At 34.3% G+C, this 14,154-nt stretch overlaps 7 non-coding genes across 7 annotated transcripts; 5 read left to right on the forward strand and 2 right to left on the reverse strand.

Annotated features, from left to right (window-relative positions):
• Positions 1–1,117: 1,117 nt before the first annotated feature.
• On the forward strand, positions 1,118–1,199 carry TRNAS-AGA (transfer RNA serine (anticodon AGA)). Its single transcript has one exon. It is a non-coding gene; the product is annotated as a tRNA-Ser (tRNA).
• A 2,441-nt stretch (positions 1,200–3,640) lies between these two features.
• On the reverse strand, positions 3,641–3,733 carry TRNAI-UAU (transfer RNA isoleucine (anticodon UAU)). Its single transcript is given in 2 exon segments — positions 3,641–3,676; positions 3,696–3,733. It is a non-coding gene; the product is annotated as a tRNA-Ile (tRNA).
• A 379-nt stretch (positions 3,734–4,112) lies between these two features.
• TRNAS-UGA (transfer RNA serine (anticodon UGA)) lies at positions 4,113–4,194 on the forward strand. The gene has a single exon. It is a non-coding gene; the product is annotated as a tRNA-Ser (tRNA).
• A 2,504-nt stretch (positions 4,195–6,698) lies between these two features.
• TRNAI-UAU (transfer RNA isoleucine (anticodon UAU)) lies at positions 6,699–6,791 on the reverse strand. The gene is given in 2 exon segments: positions 6,699–6,734; positions 6,754–6,791. It is a non-coding gene; the product is annotated as a tRNA-Ile (tRNA).
• Positions 6,792–7,170: 379 nt separating this feature from the next.
• TRNAS-UGA (transfer RNA serine (anticodon UGA)) lies at positions 7,171–7,252 on the forward strand. The gene has a single exon. It is a non-coding gene; the product is annotated as a tRNA-Ser (tRNA).
• Positions 7,253–10,229: 2,977 nt separating this feature from the next.
• Positions 10,230–10,311, forward strand: TRNAS-UGA (transfer RNA serine (anticodon UGA)). Its single transcript has one exon. It is a non-coding gene; the product is annotated as a tRNA-Ser (tRNA).
• A 2,914-nt stretch (positions 10,312–13,225) lies between these two features.
• TRNAS-UGA (transfer RNA serine (anticodon UGA)) lies at positions 13,226–13,307 on the forward strand. Its single transcript has one exon. It is a non-coding gene; the product is annotated as a tRNA-Ser (tRNA).
• Positions 13,308–14,154: the final 847 nt, after the last annotated feature.

Consider the following 14,154-nt stretch of genomic DNA (forward strand, 5'->3'; position numbering starts at 1 on the left):
AAATTGTGTTTGAAAAAATATTTCAGGCTTGATTGAAAGGTGGAATGTGACTTTGCTAGGGTGAATTTTAACTCTTAATGGGGTTTTGTATTGAGTTTAGATTTGTTTATTAATCATTCTCAGGGGGTAGGTGGAGGAAATGTAATAACAACAGATTATGAGAGAGGTGAGAAGTGGTTTACATATGGTGAGCAAGATACGAATGTGAGAGGTGAATAGTTGGGTTAAGAAGGGGGGATAGGCTGACCCCTACTTGGTACAGATAGACAGGATGCTCATTAAAGATTGCCTTTTTAGGATATATACATCTGGAAATATATGTATCCTCTAGACCCAAATAATGGGTAGCATTGGCTCCACTGGTGTATTTTGGTTTGAAAAAAGGAAGAATTTGCTTGGACAGCTCTCATTTTTTTATTTTTTTTAAATCATACATCATCAATTACCAATATCTTCTTGCCCACATTTTGACACCTATTGAATTTGACTGCTTTACATGCACTTCAATGTAAGCCAAATAGCAAAATGCGGAAATGTTGTTTTTAATGTAAAAGATTACATTTTGCAATTTACATCCATAGGCCTTTTATTTAACATTGTATACATTCAAACAATGCTATTGGTTGATGAAACAAAAAAAGGGTTTGCATCAGGTGAGGCTTGAACTCACAACCTCGGCATAGCTTAGCATATACTGACATATAAGTACCGTGCGCTAACCGATTACGCCACTGGAGCATGTTCCTGTAATGATCCATGTTCTTCTTGCCCCAATTACCCACCAACTCTGCTCTTTTAATCTCTGACATCCAAGTTAGATCATTGTCCCATTACTCCTTTTAACCCCTTTTCTTGTTTTCTGCCTCAGATCTGTTTCATACTGTACATTGATTGTGGTTAACAAAAAGTATTTCTCGTCATTGTTCAAAAACCCAATAGAAGCAACATTTTGCAAAGATAATGTTGTTTAAACAATGTGTACAAACAAGTCATGTATTTCTCTTTATGAAAATGTTCTCATGGTTATTTAGTTCATATTGGTCATCATTCATTAGTGAGTGTTACACATATCCGCTCAAGAGCTATCTGTGTGACTGTATTCAGTACTAGCAGCTATGTAGTCATGGCCGAGTGGTTAAGGCGATGGACTAGAAATCCATTGGGGTTTCCCCGTGCAGGTTCAAATCCTGCTTACTACGTTGACTTTTTCAGTGGTAACGTGTTATTAAAAACTTCACTGCACTTTGCATTTTGTTTGTATCTGCTTGGCAAAGCAATCTTTACTTACTGGAATATGTGGCACACTAAAGAAGAAAACACTCTGAATTCTTCAAACATTTTCCAAGTTATACATTTTAGGGTGCTGCTGGCTGTAAAACATTTAATAAAGAACTCCATTTCAATAAATGCATTGTCTTCTATTGATAAGTATCTCTATGCTGCAACATAGTGCTAAGAGGTCATTTGTGTGCAATACTTTGCACAACATAAAATAGAGGAGAAACGGCTTACCCTTACAGAAATAACTTAAGGTGACAAAGGATAATGAGCACTTTAGTGTGAGAGTGAGGGAATTCTTCCACTTTATAATTACAGATAATATTTGAATTCTTCTTAAGGACTGTGCTAAGTACTGCATGTATTGAGATGTGTACATTCTTTACAGTCTGCCAAAACTATATTGTTTAAATATAATGGGAATAATCAATGTTATAGTTCAACAGCTTATCACACTACAGCACAAATAGCATTTTGTTATGAAAAAGCATTTGTAATGTTTTATTGTTATCATTCACAAAAGATAAGCAGGGCTTTCTAAACCTGTTGAAGAAATAACCAACTTAGCATGAATTTTACTGAAAAGTGGTCATTAATGTACTGTAATAATTGTACTGTAACTTCCTGAAGTTTACAGAAAATTAAGAAATTAATCAAATGTAAACTTTATGGAATCTTTTGTGAAACAGAATGATTCTCATTAAGAACAAATGTACTTTGTACTTTGATATTAAATTCAGAGACAGAACATGTTATATTAAAATCAGATTTATTTTTTGGGGAGGTTCAATATAATCTTATAGGGGTTCTGTATGTTTTTGTCTTGCAGATTAACAATATTGAATACCTAATACTTGGACATGTTTATTTTGTTGATACTTTTGCCATAGTCTGCATATTGATAGTTCCCTCTAGATACCCAAGAGATCAATGTTGGTATCCCTCCACCCTTTGTATGTCAATATTGATCAAAAGCAGAAAAAAACAAGATAAATGCTGCACAGCAAAAACTGAAAACTCTAACTGATACTTGCTGTTACTGGTGCTCCTGATCCAGGGGAGTCCCTGTGAATGACAGACTCCAAAGTCAGCAAAAGAAACGGAGGATTCAGGGCTCTACGGATTTAAAGAATTTATTATATCAAATGCACAACGTTTCAACCATCAAAAAGTGGTCTTTCTCAAGTGAGAACCCTCTGTTTAAAATTGATCAAAAGACATGATTTTTTGAGTGAGTTGCAAAGTTCAAATGTGTTGGAATATTTTATTCTATGCTTAAGGCATTTAAAATATCTTTAATATTAACATCAAGTATTGTTCCTTCATATTTACTTTAACTGTGTTACTCAAATCTTCAATGTGGTTTTAGCATGTTTTCCTTTAGCTTGCTATGTAATTGGCAAAAAAAGAAGATTCTTTATTCCTCTTCTATGTTGTCATTTATGATTGCCCACTCTGATAAAGCATAAAGCATAAAGCAAGTAAAACTGAAAGAAAAGGTGGTCGTACATGCAAAACTTCTTTCAGCACTCTTGGTTTCTACCACATACAAGATCCACTCGCCTATAGCAATAAGAGAATTTATTAAATTGAAGACTCTGGTGAAATAGCATGGGGTTGTGCTACAGTGAGGATTAACTCTTAAGAGGGATTTATACTTGTTTGGATTTAAAAACAAAACGTAGAAAGCTTTTGTTCCACCACCGCCATTGAGGTGCAAATTGTGTTTGAAAAAATATTTCAGGCTTGATTGAAAGGTAGAATGTGGCTTTGCTAGGGTGAATTTTAACTCTTAATGGGGTTTTGTATTGAGTTTAGATTTGTTTATTAATCATTCTCAGGGGGTAGGTGGAGGAAATGTAATAACAACAGATTATGAGAGAGGTGAGAAGTGGTTTACATATGATGAACAAGATACGAATGTGAGAGGTGAATAATTGGGTTAAGAAGGGGGGATAGGCTGACCCTTACTTAGTACAGATAGACAGGATGCTCATTAAAGATTGCCTTTTTAGGATATATAAATCTGGAAATATATGTATCCTCTAGACCCAAATAATGAGTAGCATTGGCTCCACTGGTGTATTTTGATTTGAAAAAAGGAAGAATGTGCTTGGACAGCTCTCATTTTTTTATTTTTTTAAATCATACATCATCAATTACCAATATCTTCTTGCCCACATTGAGACACCTATTGAATTTGACTGCTTTACATGCACTCCAATGTAAGCCAAATAGCAAAATGCGGAAATGTTGTTTTTAATGTAAAAGATTACATTTTGCAATTTACATCCATAGGCCTTTTATTTAACATTGTATACATTCAAACAATGCTATTGGTTGATGAAACAAAAAAAGGGTTTGCTTCAGGTGAGGCTTGAACTCACAACCTCGGCATAGCTTAGCATATACTGACATATAAATACCATGCGCTAACCGATTACGCCACTGGAGCATGTTCCTGTAATTATCCATGTTCTTCTTGCCCCAATTACCCTCCAACTCTGCTCTTTTAATCTCTGACATCCAAGTTAGATCATTGTCCCATTACTCCTTTTAACCCCTTTTCTTGTTTTCTGCCTCAGATCTGTTTCATACAGTACATTGATTGTGGTTAACAAAAAGTATTTCTCGTCATTGTTCAAAAACCTAATAGAAGCAACATTTTGCAAAGATAATGTTGTTTAAACAATGTGTACAAACAAGTCATGTATTTCTCTTTATGAAAATGTTCTCATGGTTATTTAGTTCATATTGGTCATCATTCATTAGTGAGTGTTACCCATATCTGCTCAAGAGCTATCTGTGTGACTGTATTCAGTACTAGCAGCTATGTAGTCATTTCCGAGTGGTTAAGGCGATGGACTTGAAATCCATTGGGGTTTCCCCACGCAGGTTCAAATCCTACTGACTACGTTGACTTTTTCAGTGGTAACGTGTTATTAAAAACTTCACTGCACTTTGCATTTTGTTTGTATCTGCTTGGCAAAGCAATCTTTACTTACTGGAATATGTGGCACACCAAAGAAGAAAACACTCTGAATTCTTCAAACATTTTCCAAGTTATACATTTTAGGGTTCTGCTGGCTGTAAAACATTTAATAAAGAACTCCATTTCAATAAATGCATTGTCTTCTATTGATAAGTATCTCTATGCTGCAACATAGTGCTAAGAGGTCATTTGTGTGCAATACTTTGCACAACATAAAATAGTGGAGAAACGGCTTACCCTTACAGAAATAACTTAAGGTGACAAAGGATAATGAGCACTTTAGTGTGAGAGTGAGGGAATTCTTCCACTTTATAATTACAGATAATATTTGAATTCTTCTTAAGGACTGTGCTAAGTACTGCATGTATTGAGATGTGTACATTCTTTACAGTCTGACAAAACTATATTGTTTAAATATAATGGGAATAATCAATGTTATAGTTCAACTGCTTATCACACTTCAGCACAAATAGCTTTTTGTTATGAAAAAGCATTTGTAATGTTTTATTGTTATCATTCACAAAAGATAAGCAGGGCTTTCTAAACCTGTTGAAGAAATAACCAACTTAGCATGAATTTTACTGAAAAGTGGTCATTAATGTACTGTAATAATTGTACTGTAACTTCCTGAAGTTTACAGGAAATTAATCAAATGTAAACTTTATGGAATCTTTTGTGAAACAGAATGATTCTCATTAAGAACAAATGTACTTTGTACTTTGATATTAAATTCAGAGACAGAACATGTTATATTAAAATCAGATTTATTTTTTGGGGAGGTTCAATATGATCTTATAGGGGTTCTGTATGTTTTTGTCTTGCAGATTAACAATATTGAATACCTAATACTTGGACATGTTTATTTTGTTGATACTTTTGCCATAGTCTGCATATTGATAGTTCCCTCTAGATACCCAAGAGATCAATGTTGGTATCCCTCCACCCTTTGTATGTCAAAATTGATCAAAAGCAGAAAAAAACAAGATAAATGCTGCACAGCAAAAACTGAAAACTCTAACTGATACTTGCTGTTACTGGTGCTCTTGATCCAGGGGAGTCCCTGTGAATGACAGACTCCAAAGTCAGCAAAAGAAACGGAGGATTCAGGGCTCTACGGATTTAAAGAATTTATTATATCAAATACACAATATTTCAACCATCAAAAAGTGGTCTTTCTCACTTGAGAAAGACCACTTTTTGATGGTTGAAACGTTGTGTATTTGATATAATAAATTCTTTAAATCCGTAGAGCCCTGAACCCTCTGTTTAAAATTGATCAAAAGACATGATTTTTTGAGTGAGTTGCAAAGTTCAAATGTGTTGGAATATTTTATTCTATGCTTAAGGCATTTAAAATCTCTTTAATATTAACATCAAGATTTGTTCCTTCATATTTACTTTAACTGTGTTACTCAAATCTTCAATGTGGTTTTAGCATGTTTTCCTTTAGCTTGCTATGTAATTGGCAAAAAAAGAAGATTCTTTATTCCTCTTCTATGTTGTCATTTATGATTGCCCACTCTGATAAAGCATAAAGCATAAAGCAAGTAAAACTGAAAGAAAAGGTGGTCGTACATGCAAAACTTCTTTCAGCACTCTTGGTTTCTACCACATACAAGATCCACTCGCCTATAGCAATAAGAGAATTTATTCAATTGAAGACTCTGGTGAAATAGCATGGGGTTGTGCTACAGTGAGGATTAACTCTTAAGAGGGATTTATACTTGTTTGGATTTAAAAACAAAACGTAGAAAGCTTTTGTTCCACCACCGCCATTCAGGTGCAAATTGTGTTTGAAAAAATATTTCAGGCTTGATTGAAAGGTAGAATGTGACTTTGCTAGGGTGAATTTTAACTCTGAATGAGGTTTTGTATTGAGTTTAGATTTGTTTATTAATCATTCTCAGGGGGTAGGTGGAGGAAATGTAATAACAACAGATTATGAGAGAGGTGAGAAGTGGTTTACATATGGTGAGCAAGATACGAATGTGAGAGGTGAATAGTTGGGTTAAGAAGGGGGGATAGGCTGACCCCTACTTAGTACAGATAGACAGGATGCTCATTAAAGATTGCCTTTTTAGGATATATACATCTGGAAATATATGTATCCTCTAGACCCAAATAATGAGTAGCATTGGCTCCACTGGTGTATTTTGATTTGAAAAAAGGAAGAATGTGCTTGGACAGCTCTCATTTTTTTATTTTTTTAAATCATACATCATCAATTACCAATATCTTCTTGCCCACATTGAGACACCTATTGAATTTGACTGCTTTACATGCACTCCAATGTAAGCCAAATAGCAAAATGCGGAAATGTTGTTTTTAATGTAAAAGATTACATTTTGCAATTTACATCCATAGGCCTTTTATTTAACATTGTATACATTCAAACAATGCTATTGGTTGATGAAACAAAAAAAGGGTTTGCTTCAGGTGAGGCTTGAACTCACAACCTCGGCATAGCTTAGCATATACTGACATATAAATACCATGCGCTAACCGATTACGCCACTGGAGCATGTTCCTGTAATTATCCATGTTCTTCTTGCCCCAATTACCCACCAACTCTGCTCTTTTAATCTCTGACATCCAAGTTAGATCATTGTCCCATTACTCCTTTTAACCCCTTTTCTTGTTTTCTGCCTCAGATCTGTTTCATACAGTACATTGATTGTGGTTAACAAAAAGTATTTCTCGTCATTGTTCAAAAACCTAATAGAAGCAACATTTTGCAAAGATAATGTTGTTTAAACAATGTGTACAAACAAGTCATGTATTTCTCTTTATGAAAATGTTCTCATGGTTATTTAGTTCATATTGGTCATCATTCATTAGTGAGTGTTACCCATATCTGCTCAAGAGCTATCTGTGTGACTGTATTCAGTACTAGCAGCTATGTAGTCATTTCCGAGTGGTTAAGGCGATGGACTTGAAATCCATTGGGGTTTCCCCACGCAGGTTCAAATCCTACTGACTACGTTGACTTTTTCAGTGGTAACGTGTTATTAAAAACTTCACTGCACTTTGCATTTTGTTTGTATCTGCTTGGCAAAGCAATCTTTACTTACTGGAATATGTGGCACACCAAAGAAGAAAACACTCTGAATTCTTCAAACATTTTCCAAGTTATACATTTTAGGGTTCTGCTGGCTGTAAAACATTTAATAAAGAACTCCATTTCAATAAATGCATTGTCTTCTATTGATAAGTATCTCTATGCTGCAACATAGTGCTAAGAGGTCATTTGTGTGCAATACTTTGCACAACATAAAATAGTGGAGAAACGGCTTACCCTTACAGAAATAACTTAAGGTGACAAAGGATAATGAGCACTTTAGTGTGAGAGTGAGGGAATTCTTCCACTTTATAATTACAGATAATATTTGAATTCTTCTTAAGGACTGTGCTAAGTACTGCATGTATTGAGATGTGTACATTCTTTACAGTCTGACAAAACTATATTGTTTAAATATAATGGGAATAATCAATGTTATAGTTCAACTGCTTATCACACTTCAGCACAAATAGCTTTTTGTTATGAAAAAGCATTTGTAATGTTTTATTGTTATCATTCACAAAAGATAAGCAGGGCTTTCTAAACCTGTTGAAGAAATAACCAACTTAGCATGAATTTTACTGAAAAGTGGTCATTAATGTACTGTAATAATTGTACTGTAACTTCCTGAAGTTTACAGGAAATTAATCAAATGTAAACTTTATGGAATCTTTTGTGAAACAGAATGATTCTCATTAAGAACAAATGTACTTTGTACTTTGATATTAAATTCAGAGACAGAACATGTTATATTAAAATCAGATTTATTTTTTGGGGAGGTTCAATATGATCTTATAGGGGTTCTGTATGTTTTTGTCTTGCAGATTAACAATATTGAATACCTAATACTTGGACATGTTTATTTTGTTGATACTTTTGCCATAGTCTGCATATTGATAGTTCCCTCTAGATACCCAAGAGATCAATGTTGGTATCCCTCCACCCTTTGTATGTCAAAATTGATCAAAAGCAGAAAAAAACAAGATAAATGCTGCACAGCAAAAACTGAAAACTCTAACTGATACTTGCTGTTACTGGTGCTCTTGATCCAGGGGAGTCCCTGTGAATGACAGACTCCAAAGTCAGCAAAAGAAACGGAGGATTCAGGGCTCTACGGATTTAAAGAATTTATTATATCAAATACACAATATTTCAACCATCAAAAAGTGGTCTTTCTCACTTGAGAAAGACCACTTTTTGATGGTTGAAACGTTGTGTATTTGATATAATAAATTCTTTAAATCCGTAGAGCCCTGAACCCTCTGTTTAAAATTGATCAAAAGACATGATTTTTTGAGTGAGTTGCAAAGTTCAAATGTGTTGGAATATTTTATTCTATGCTTAAGGCATTTAAAATCTCTTTAATATTAACATCAAGATTTGTTCCTTCATATTTACTTTAACTGTGTTACTCAAATCTTCAATGTGGTTTTAGCATGTTTTCCTTTAGCTTGCTATGTAATTGGCAAAAAAAGAAGATTCTTTATTCCTCTTCTATGTTGTCATTTATGATTGCCCACTCTGATAAAGCATAAAGCATAAAGCAAGTAAAACTGAAAGAAAAGGTGGTCGTACATGCAAAACTTCTTTCAGCACTCTTGGTTTCTACCACATACAAGATCCACTCGCCTATAGCAATAAGAGAATTTATTCAATTGAAGACTCTGGTGAAATAGCATGGGGTTGTGCTACAGTGAGGATTAACTCTTAAGAGGGATTTATACTTGTTTGGATTTAAAAACAAAACGTAGAAAGCTTTTGTTCCACCACCGCCATTCAGGTGCAAATTGTGTTTGAAAAAATATTTCAGGCTTGATTGAAAGGTAGAATGTGACTTTGCTAGGGTGAATTTTAACTCTGAATGAGGTTTTGTATTGAGTTTAGATTTGTTTATTAATCATTCTCAGGGGGTAGGTGGAGGAAATGTAATAACAACAGATTATGAGAGAGGTGAGAAGTGGTTTACATATGGTGAGCAAGATACGAATGTGAGAGGTGAATAGTTGGGTTAAGAAGGGGGGATAGGCTGACCCCTACTTAGTACAGATAGACAGGATGCTCATTAAAGATTGCCTTTTTAGGATATATACATCTGGAAATATATGTATCCTCTAGACCCAAATAATGGGTAGCATTGGCTCCACTGGTGTATTTTGGTTTGAAAAAAAGGAAGAATTTGCTTGGACAGCTCTCATTTTTTTATTTTTTTAAATCATACATCATCAATTACCAATATCTTCTTGCCCACATTGAGACACCTATTGAATTTGACTGCTTTACATGCACTCCAATGTAAGCCAAATAGCAAAATGCGGAAATGTTGTTTTTAATGTAAAAGATTACATTTTGCAATTTACATCCATAGGCCTTTTATTTAACATTGTATACATTCAAACAATGCTATTGGTTGATGAAACAAAAAAGGGGTTTGCATCAGGTGAGGCTTGAACTCACAACCTCGGCATAGCTTAGCATATACTGACATATAAGTACCGTGCGCTAACCGATTACGCCACTGGAGCATGTTCCTGTAATGATCCATGTTCTTCTTGCCCCAATTACCCACCAACTCTGCTCTTTTAATCTCTGACATCCAAGTTAGATCATTGTCCCATTACTCCTTTTAACCCCTTTTCTTGTTTTCTGCCTCAGATCTGTTTCATACTGTACATTGATTGTGGTTAACAAAAAGTATTTCTCGTCATTGTTCAAAAACCCAATAGAAGCAACATTTTGCAAAGATAATGTTGTTTAAACAATGTGTACAAACAAGTCATGTATTTCTCTTTATGAAAATGTTCTCATGGTTATTTAGTTCATATTGGTCATCATTCATTGGTGAGTGTTACCCATATCCGCTCAAGAGCTATCTGTGTGACTGTATTCAGTACTAGCAGCTATGTAGTCATGGCCGAGTGGTTAAGGCGATGGAATTGAAATCCATTGGGGTTTCCCCGCGCAGGTTCAAATCCTGCTGACTACGTTGACTTTTTCAGTGCTAACGTGTTATTAAAAACTTCACTGCACTTTGCATTTTGTTTGTATCTGCTTGGCAAAGCAATCTTTACTTACTGGAATATGTGGCACACTAAAGAAGAAAACACTCTGAATTCTTCAAACATTTTCCAAGTTATACATTTTAGGGTGCTGCTGGCTGTAAAACATTTAATAAAGAACTCCATTTCAATAAATGCATTGTCTTCTATTGATAAGTATCTCTATGCTGCAACATAGTGCTAAGAGGTCATTTGTGTGCAATACTTTGCACAACATAAAATAGATTAGAAACGGCTTACCCTTACAGAAATAACTTAAGGTGACAAAGGATAATGAGCACTTTAGTGTGAGAGTGAGGGAATTCTTCCACTTTATAATTACAGATAATATTTGAATTCTTCTTAAGGACTGTGCTAAGTACTGCATGTATTGAGATGTGTACATTCTTTACAGTCTGCCAAAACTATATTGTTTAAATATAATGGGAATAATCAATGGTATAGTTCAACTGCTTATCACACTTCAGCACAAATAGCTTTTTGTTATGAAAAAGCATTTGTAATGTTTTATTGTTATCATTCACAAAAGATAAGCAGGGCTTTCTAAACCTGTTGAAGAAATAACCAACTTAGCATGAATTTTACTGAAAAATGGTCATTAATGTACTGTAATAATTGTACTGTAACTTCCTGAAGTTTACAGAAAATTAAGAAATTAATCAAATGTAAACTTTATGGAATCTTTTGTGAAACAGAATGATTCTCATTAAGAACAAATGTACTTTATACTTTGATATTAAATTCAGAGACAGAACATTTTATATTAAAATCAGATTTATTTTTTTGGGGGCTTCAATATGATCTTATAGGGGTCCTGTATGTTTTTGTCTTGCAGATTAACAATATTGAATACCTAATTCGTGGACATGTTTATTTTGTTGATACTTTTGCCATAGTCTGCATATTGTTAGTTCCCTCTAGATACCCAAGAGATCAATGTTGGTATCCCTCCACCCTTTGTATGTCAAAATTGATCAAAAGCAGTAAAAAAACAAGATAAATGCTGCAAAGCAAAAACTGAAAACTCTAACTGATACTTGCTGTTACTGGTGCTCCTGATCCAGGGGAGTTCCTGTGAATGACAGACTCCAAAGTCAGCAAAAGAAACGGAGGATTCAGGGCTCTACGGATCTAAAGAATTTATTATATCAAATGCACAACGTTTCAACCATCAAAAAGTGGTCTTTCTCAAGTGAGAACCGTCTGTTTAAAATTGAACAAAAGACATGATTTTTTGAGTGAGTTACAAAGTTCAAATGTGTTGGAATATTTTATTCTATGCTTAAGGCATTTAAAATATCTTTAATATTAACATCAAGCCTTGTTCCTTCATATTTACTTTAACTATGTTACTCAAATCTTCAATGTTGTTTTAGCATGTTTTCCTTTAGCTTGCTATGTAATTGGCAAAAAAAGAAGATTCTTTATTCCTCTTCTATGTTGTCATTTATGATTGCCCACTTTGATAAAGCATAAAGCATAAAGCAAGTAAAACTGAAAGAAAAGGTGGTCGTACATGCAAAACTTCTTTCAGCACTCTTGGTTTCTACCACATACAAGATCCACTCGCCTATAGCAATAAGATAATTTATTAAATTGAAGACTCTGGTGAAATAGCATGGGGTTGTGCTACAGTGAGGATTAACTCTTAAGAGGGATTTATACTTGTTTGGATTTAAAAACAAAACGTAGAAAGCTTTTGTTCCACCACCGCCATTGAGGTGCAAATTGTGTTTGAAAAAATATTTCAGGCTTGATTGAAAGGTAGAATGTGGCTTTGCTAGGGTGAATTTTAACTCTTAATGGGGTTTTGTATTGAGTTTAGATTTGTTTATTAATCATTCTCAGGGGGTAGGTGGAGGAAATGTAATAACAACAGATTATGAGAGAGGTGAGAAGTGGTTTACATATGATGAACAAGATACGAATGTGAGAGGTGAATAATTGGGTTAAGAAGGGGGGATAGGCTGACCCTTACTTAGTACAGATAGACAGGATGCTCATTAAAGATTGCCTTTTTAGGATATATAAATCTGGAAATATATGTATCCTCTAGACCCAAATAATGAGTAGCATTGGCTCCACTGGTGTATTTTGATTTGAAAAAAGGAAGAATGTGCTTGGACAGCTCTCATTTTTTTATTTTTTTAAATCATACATCATCAATTACCAATATCTTCTTGCCCACATTGAGACACCTATTGAATTTGACTGCTTTACATGCACTCCAATGTAAGCCAAATAGCAAAATGCGGAAATGTTGTTTTTAATGTAAAAGATTACATTTTGCAATTTACATCCATAGGCCTTTTATTTAACATTGTATACATTCAAACAATGCTATTGGTTGATGAAACAAAAAAAGGGTTTGCTTCAGGTGAGGCTTGAACTCACAACCTCAGCATAGCTTAGCATATACTGACATATAAGTACCGTGCGCTAACCGATTACGCCACTGGAGCATGTTCCTGTAATGTTCCATGTTCTTCTTGCCCCAATTACCCTGCAACTCTGCTCTTTTAATCTCTGACATCCAAGTTAGATCATTGTCCCATTACTCCTTTTAACCCCTTTTCTTGTTTTCTGCCTCAGATCTGTTTCATACTGTACATTGATTGTGGTTAACAAAAAGTATTTCTCGTCATTGTTCAAAAACCCAATAGAAGCAACATTTTGCAAAGATAATGTTGTTTAAACAATGTGTACAAACAAGTCATGTATTTCTCTTTATGAAAATGTTCTCATGGTTATTTAGTTCATATTGGTCATCATTCATTAGTGAGTGTTACCCATATACGCTCAAGAGCTATCTGTGTGACTGTATTCAGTACTACCAGCTATGTAGTCATGGCCGAGTGGTTAAGGCGATGGACTTGAAATCCATTGGGGTTTCCCCGCGCAGGTTCAAATCCTGCTGACTACGTTGACTTTTTCAGTGGTAACGTGTTATTAAAAACTTCACTGCACTTTGCATTTTGTTTGTATCTGCTTGGCAAAGCAATCTTTACTTACTGGAATATGTGGCACACTAAAGAAGAAAACACTCTGAATTCTTCAAACATTTTCCAAGTTATACATTTTAGGGTGCTGCTGGCTGTAAAACATTTAATAAAGAACTCCATTTCAATAAATGCATTGTCTTCTATTGATAAGTATCTCTATGCTGCAACATAGTGCTAAGAGGTCATTTGTGTGCAATACTTTGCACAACATAAAATAGAGGAGAAACGGCTTACCCTTACAGAAATAACTTAAGGTGACAAAGGATAATGAGCACTTTAGTGTGAGAGTGAGGGAATTCTTCCACTTTATAATTACAGATAATATTTGAATTCTTCTTAAGGACTGTGATAAGTACTGCATGTATTGTACATTCTTTACAGTCTGCCAAAACTATATTGTTTAAATATAATGGGAATAATCAATGTTATAGTTCAACTGCTTATCACACTTCAGCACAAATAGCTTTTTGTTATGAAAAAGCATTTGTAATGTTTTATTGTTATCATTCACAAAAGATAAGCAGGGCTTTCTAAACCTGTTGAAGAAATAACCAACTTAGCATGAATTTTACTGAAAAATGGTCATTAATGTACTGTAATAATTGTACTGTAACTTCCTGAAGTTTACAGAAAATTAAGAAATTAATCAAATGTAAACTTTATGGAATCTTTTGTGAAACAGAATGATTCTCATTAAGAACAAATGTACTTTGTACTTTGATATTAAATTCAGAGACAGAACATGTTATATTAAAATCAGATTTATTT

This window comes from Ascaphus truei (assembly GCF_040206685.1).
Source record: "Ascaphus truei isolate aAscTru1 chromosome 12 unlocalized genomic scaffold, aAscTru1.hap1 SUPER_12_unloc_6, whole genome shotgun sequence".
Lineage (NCBI taxonomy): Eukaryota > Metazoa > Chordata > Amphibia > Anura > Ascaphidae > Ascaphus > Ascaphus truei.